Consider the following 7,586-nt stretch of genomic DNA (forward strand, 5'->3'; position numbering starts at 1 on the left):
TTATATATATTTATACATTTGTGCATGACAACAGTTTGGATTTTAATTTTTTTTTGTGGTCTTTCTTTGTATTGTTTTGTATTTGTTATTAAAATATTAACAAATCTATTTTTCAATAAATATATATTTTTAAAAAGTCTTTGTCAGTTTTCGTGTACTATGTGGGTTCTCTCAAATTAATTTTGCATCTCTTACCACTTTTTGTATCCAATTGTATCCTTTTCGAGCTCCGCTCGTCCACTGGATTTTAATTTTCCCTGCATTTATGTCGGCCTTTTTGTTCAGCCTGAAACTGTCTCTTGCCTAATATGCTGACCATAGTTGCTTAACTATACACGTAAACCTTTTGCCTTTTAGGAGAATATATTTGCCTTGGATTCTAACAAATACTTCTCACTGTGTGTTTCTCCCATTAGATTTACTCCTTACCAGTTCAGCTCAGTTTACGGTGGTCAAATAGTGTCTCATCCTTTTGAAATTAGACTTTGATAAACAAACTTTGGTTTGTTAATTTCTCCCTTGAACTTCAGGTCGAACATTCAGGCACTGCCAGGGATGGGTACGGAATCACGCAGGTTGGAATTTTGCACTGCCAGCCAGTGTGTTGATCCCAGATCCATCCTTGCCCCAGGCTATTTCTCCCGGTGGCAGGATGGGATGTGTGACCTCATTACAATCACTGCATCCCTCCCTCCCGTGCCTTTTGCTTGGAAGACCTCCTGGGGTATTTTAGCATCAGGTCAGTTTCCTCTGACTCGGCTTCCAACATGGGCAGCATGTAACACACGGGAGCTCACTTCTTGTGCCAGGAGAGCCTCTGTAGAATTTAATTCTCTTCTTCTGGCAGCAAAGGCATTGAGATGGCTACTTCCATCATGTCCATCTCTGAGAAGACTCAACACTGTTTGATGGAGAGGGTGAACCCGCAGGTTCTGGCAGCATTTCTGACAGTTCTGAGGGGCAGGGCACGTTTTGGTCCTCCACCGTTTGAGAATTCATGGCCCTCAAATGGCCCTATGCTTATTCAGGACCATCACACCCACCTGAACTTTATACGTCACCGGTCCTGACCTCACAACGACCATGCCTCTTACTCATGCAGGGCTGTTTCCGTGCTTTTTACACCAAACTTCACCCGCTGTATCAAACTATCTCTTTTGCTTGGCAGAGTCTTGTGTCTGGCATTGATGTTCCTGATGCTGTTTCACCCTCCACTCCAGATCCAGGAAGATCAGAGTTAACCTGGTGTGGAATCTTCTACTCATTAGCAACTTTGTCGGTCCTATTCCTGTGATTGCATGAGGGGTGGTCCTTTAATTAAACATAAACTTTGACAGCTGGTATCCAGCAAGACTGGAGAATATTTTCACAATCCAGCCTTTAAAGTTTGGATTGTTTTTTCTGCCAAGCTGTTGGATGATGGGTGTTATGCAGCTATTCTAATATGTAGAACCCCATTTGACTTTAAGAAATACCTAAATATCCTGCTGGTAAATGATGGCCATTATCTTTGACCAGCACTTCCAGGACAAATGCGCACAGCTTTTCTATCATCAGCTCAGTGTTTGGTGAATGGACCCTATGTGCATCCAACCACTTTGATTGGGCATCTACAATGACTAAGATCATTGAACCCATGAAAGGATCTGCATAGTCTGTTTACCCAGCCATTCGTATATATGTCGGGAGTTCCAGGCAGTAACCTTTGTCCTGGTTGTCATTCAGGGAACTATCCCCCAATGTGGCCATGTTAGCATCCAGATATAATTTCTTGCCAACATCTTTATTTTAGAGACCCCTGGACGGCCCTGGTGGAGTTCAGCCTGTGTTTAATAGTAAACTTTGCTTAGGACAATCACTCTCGCTCCCCATAATAATATACCATCCTCCACCATGAGCTGGTTTCTCCGGGTCCGAAAAGGTTTCAATTATAGTTGTGATGACAATTTGGTTTCCCCAGTCAATATCAGTTATTTTAGTTTGTAAATGTCTGGATCTTTCTGTGTTCTGGGTGGCACAGTGGCTCAGTGGTTAGCACTGCTGCCTCACAGCGCCAGTGACCCAGTTTCAATTCCAGGATCAGGCGACTGTCTGTGTGGAGTTTGCACATTCTCCCTGAGTCTGTGTGGGTTTCCTCCAGGGGCTCTGGTTTCCTCTCAGAATCCAAAGATGTGCAGGCTAGATGAATTGGCCAGGTTAAATTTCCCATAGGTTCAGGAATGTGTAGGCTAGGTGCAAAAGTCAGGGGTAAATGTAGAGTAACAGGGTGTTGGAATGGGTCTGGTTGGGTTACTCTTCGGAGGGTCGGTGTGGGCTTGTTGGGCCAATGGCCTGTTTCCACACTGTAGGGATTCTATGATTCAAAGTCTGATATTGTTAGCCATGACTGCCAGTGTGTACATAAAATTTAACATCATTACAGACTCTTCCATTGCAATGCGACCACTGCTGCCCATTCCACAAACGATATTGGTTTGATGTTTCCTTCACTTTCCAGCCTTCTGATTTCCGTCTCTACTTTTGCCCACAAGGCAAATGACAGTGGGCAGGCCTTACAGAATCATGGAATGGTTATCTGGTCAACATGCAGGTGAGAAGTCACACGGCACCAGGTTATAGTCCACCAGGTTTATTTGAAATCACAAGCTTTTGCAGCGTAGCCTCTTCATCAGTGTAGTCACTTTTACTACAATCATTGGTAACTGAACCAGCTGCTTTTCTTAAGACACCAGAATTGAAGATGTACTCTTAATCTGTAAAGGTTCCCTGGTATAGGTTCTCAGCCTAGCTGAGGTTTTGTGCAAGAGTAAAGGAAGTCAAGGCACATTTTATTCAAAACTTGTTCTGCAAACAGTGATATGGCCGTGCCAGTACCAACTCCATTAGAATTGGATAACCATTTAACCAGACATTTACTTTGTTTGGTTTTGATTTTGATGTTGCTCAGCATTTTAACTGTTCCAAACCAGATGTAGATGGACTTTCCACGGTATGAACTCTCCTTAATACAAGCCTAAGAGTTATCTTACTTAATTTATGTCAAGTAGAACTCTTTTCTGTCTCAAGTATGCATACTGGCAACAACTAAAATGCCTTGTCGACCAAGATTCTGAGGGAAATTTTAACCATTTGGCCTAACCTTGGGGTTTTTTGAGGTTTCGCTGTGGACATACATTGTTATGTCTTGGGCAAGGATATGCAATTGCCTGCACTCAAGTGGTTTCCTCCAAGCTCAGCTGAACTGGTGAGAGTGTCCACTTCCATCAGAATACCCTGCAACTTGTATGCTCCACTTGCAGCATTTTCCAATAATAAAGGCAGTTGTAGCGCTTGTTTGAAGTCCAGTTGGGCTTCAACCAGCATGCGTTTGTTTACAGTCAGACCATTAATCCCACGTGCCATATGGTCTCTCAGCATCTTATTAAAGGTTAAACCAAGTTCAGTCTTCTGTCAGTCACCCTGATCTAGTAAAAAAATTCCATACAGATTCCCTGGTTCTTGAATTGCTGAGTAAAAGCAATAGCATCTCAAAATTAGAAGAGGAATGGGGTTGCAATATTCCTTAACTATGTCAGTCAATTCTTGAAATGTTTTAGTATCTGATGCCTTAGGAAAAAGTAGGCTCCTGGAACAGAAAGGCTGCAGCTCTTCGGGAAAATTACCTGTTGTTTTTCACCTGCCACAATATCATTTGCCTGGAAAAAATAATGCATTCTTTCGACATACTGGGCCCAGGCCTCAATAGCAGAGTTGGACTAGTCACGCTTCTCAAAAAAAGGCAAAAGAAATGCTTACTCCAACACTGTTATGAGTGAGTTTCTTCAGGATCATGCTTTACTCTTGTCGCCAGTTCAGTCCTTCGAGTACAGGGGTTTGGGAAGTCATGTTGAGGTTGTACAGGACATTGGTGAGTCCTCTAGGAGAAAGTGAAGACTGTAGATGCTGGAGATCAGAGTTGAGTGTGTGGTACTGGAAAAACACAGCCAGTCAGGCAGCATCCGAGGAGCAGGGGAATCAATGTTTCGGGCATAAGGATTCAGGAATGAGGCTTGTAGGTCAGGGCTGAGAGATAAATGGGAGGGGGGTGGGATTGGGGGGAGGTAGCTGGAAAAGCGATAGGTGGATAAAGGTGAGGGAAAAGGTGATAGGTCAGAAGGGACAGTGATGGACAGGTCCGGAGGTCAGTGCCGAGTTGGAGGCTTGGGACTGGGATAATGTGGGGAGAGGGGAAATGAGGAAGCTGTTGAAATCCACATTTATTCTGTGTGATTGCATGGTTCCAAGACAGAATATGAGGCGTTCCTTCTCCAGGTATTAAGTGGTAACGTTTGGGGGTAGAGGAGGCCCAGGACCTGCATGTCCTTGACGGAGTTGGGGGTGGGAGTTGAAGTGTTCAGCCACGGAGCGGTGAAGTTGGTGGGTACGGGTGTCCAGAGATGTTCTTTGAAATGATCTGCATGAAGGTGTCCTGTCTCCCCGATGTAGAGGAGACCACACCGGGTGCAACAGATGCAGTAGATGACATTGGAAGAGGTGCACGTGAATTTCTGATGGATGTGGAAGGATCCCTTGGGGCTTTGGACAGAGGTGGTGGTGGTGGTGGGGGGGGGCACAGGCTTTGCACTTCCTGTGGTAGCAAGGAAAGTTACAAGCAGTGGGGTGTGGGCTGGTGGGGGACGTGGACCTGACAAGGGAGTCACAGAGGGAATGGTCTTTTGGAATGCTGAGAGGGGTGGGGAGGGAAATATATCTCTGGTGGTGGGGTCTGTTTGGAGGTGGATTATGCATTATATGCGGAGGTTGGTGGGGTGGTAGGTGAGGACCATGGGTGTGTTCTGTACTTGTTGCATTGGGAGGGGCGGGGTTTAAGGGCAGCGGTGCATGGGAAGTGGAGGAGATGCACTGGAGGGCATCGTCAACCACATGGTAATGGAAGTTGCGATCATGGAAGAAGGACACTATCTGGGACTTTCTGAGGTGGTATTGGTCATCCTGGGAACAGATGTGCTGATACAGTCATTGATGGAGCGGAGGAATAGGTGGGGGGTGGTGTGGACGTAACTGCAGAAGATGGACGGTTCCACATATCCGAAACGAGCTGAAGATGTGTTGCTGGAAAAGCCCAGCAGGTCAGGCAGCATCCAAGGAACAGGAGAATCGACGTTTCGGGCATAAGCCCTTCTTCAGGAATTCCACATATCCGACAGGGTGATAGGATAGGGGGATGGGTCAGGGTGGGATACTCTTCAGAGGGTCTGTGTGGACTTGTTAGGCCAAATGGCCTGTTTCCACACACTAGGTATTCTATGGTAAATTCTATTCTAATAGTAATTGTCTTTTCCCTAGAATGGGTGGTTTCAAGACTAAGATGAGAGGAGGCAGATTTTAAAAAGACATGAGAGGTAAACCTTTTACACAGAGGGTGGTTCGTATGTGGAATGAACTTCCTAAGGAAGTTAAAAATCACATAACACCAGGTTATAGTCCAGCAGGTTTATTTGGAAGCACTAGCTTTCATAGCGCTGCTCCTTCAAAATAAACCTGTTGGACTTTAACCAGGTGTTTTATGATTTTTAATTTTGTCCACGGTGGCTCGGTGGGGGGGGGGGCGGCACGGTGGCTCAGTGGTTAGCACTGCTGCCTCACAGCACCAGGGACCCAAGTACCCAGGTTCGATTCCAGCCTTGGGTAACTGTCTGTGTTGAGTTTGCACATTCTCCCCGTGTCTGCGTGGGTTTCCTCCGGGTGCTCCAGTTTCCTCCCACAGTCCAAAGATGTGCCGATCAGATGAATTGGCCATGCTAAATGGCCCATAGTGTTAGGTGCATTAGTCAGAGGGAAATAGGTCTGGGTAGGTTACTCTTCGGATGGTCGGTGTGCACTTGTTGGGCCGAAGGGTCTGTTTCTGCACTGTAGGGAATTCTATCTAATTCTATCTAAATCTAGCCAACACCAGCTCCTCCACATCATTCCTGGTGGATGTGGGTACTATTACAATGATTAAAAGACATTTGGATGAGTACATGAATAGGAAAGATTTGGATGGATATGGGCCAGGAGCAGGCAGGTTGAACTAGTTTAATTTGGGATTGTGTTCAGCATGGACTGGTTGGACTGAAGGGCTTGTTTCCGTGCTGTATGACTCTGTAACACTATGACCAAGTCACCTTGTTATTTACATATGAACAGTGCTGGACTATAATACTGCCTCATCCAGAGTGAGACGCCAGAGTGTCAGTATCTCTGACACCCACCCTTTATATCTGTCAACAAGATTAACAACTCCAATCGACGAACTCATATTCTATGAGGTCTAGCTAGCTGATCTCATTACAATCACTACAAATCCCTTTCCCTGACAACTGTTTAAGACTGAACCAGATTGTTTGCAACTTCTGGGGTCACAATTGAGCTTTCAAACACATACAATCTATCCCTAGAAACACCTATTTTCACCTCAATAATACCATTCAATTCCTTAGCTCAACTGCTGCAGAAACCTTTATCCATGTCTTTGTTGCCTCTCATCTTGCTACTAAACCATGGCCTCCTCTAAATGGCAGCACTGAAGGTACATGGCCTGGCTGGACTTGCTAGCACCGAGGAAATGCGACATTACTTGATATCTTCTGGAGAAGATATCAAACTAAAACAAGATATCAAAACCAAACCCAAAAGATCCTGTTGTACTTGTTCAAGAAAATTCTAACTTCCTGGTGTCCTAGTCAACACTTTCCCTCCAAACAATATAAATAATGTGTTTCTGCTAAAGATTATGGAATTTTAAAGCTGAGTTATGTCTGCAACCACTTAGAACATAGAACATAGAACATAGAAGAATACAGCGCAGTACAGGCCCTTTGGCCCTCGATGTTGCGCCGATCCAAGCCCACCTAACCTACACTAGCCCACTATCCTCCATATGCCTATCCAATGCCCGTTTAAATGCCCATAAAGAGGGAGAGTCCACCACTGCTACTGACAGGGCATTCCATGAACTCACGACTCACTGAGTAAAGAACCTACCCTAACATCTGTCCTATACCTACCACCCCTTAATTTAAAGCTATGCCCATTCGTAATAGCTGACTCCATACGTGGAAAAACATTCTCACTGTCTACCCTATCTAAACCCCTAATCATCTTGTACACCTCCATCAAGTCACCCCTAAACCTTCTTTTCTCCAATGAAAACAGCCCCAACTGCCTCAGCCTTTCCTCATACGATCTCCCTACCATACCAGGCAACATCCTGGTAAAACTCCTCTGCACCCGTTCCAGTGCCTCCACATCCTTCCTATAGTATGACGACCAAAACTGCACACAATACTCCAGATGCGGCCGCACCAGAGTCTTATACAACTGCAACATGACCTCAGGACCCCGGAACTCAATTCCTCTACCAATAAAAGCCAGTACACCATATGCCTTCTTCTGACATTTACCTGGGTGGCAACTTTCAAAGATCTGTGCACATGGACACCAAGATCCCTCTGCTCATCCACACTACCAAGTACTCGTCCATTAGCCCAGTACCCCATCTTTTTGTTACTCTTACCAAAGTGAATCACCTCACACTTAACTAC

Source organism: Chiloscyllium plagiosum, chromosome 31, assembly GCF_004010195.1.
Source record: "Chiloscyllium plagiosum isolate BGI_BamShark_2017 chromosome 31, ASM401019v2, whole genome shotgun sequence".
Classification (NCBI taxonomy): domain Eukaryota; kingdom Metazoa; phylum Chordata; class Chondrichthyes; order Orectolobiformes; family Hemiscylliidae; genus Chiloscyllium; species Chiloscyllium plagiosum.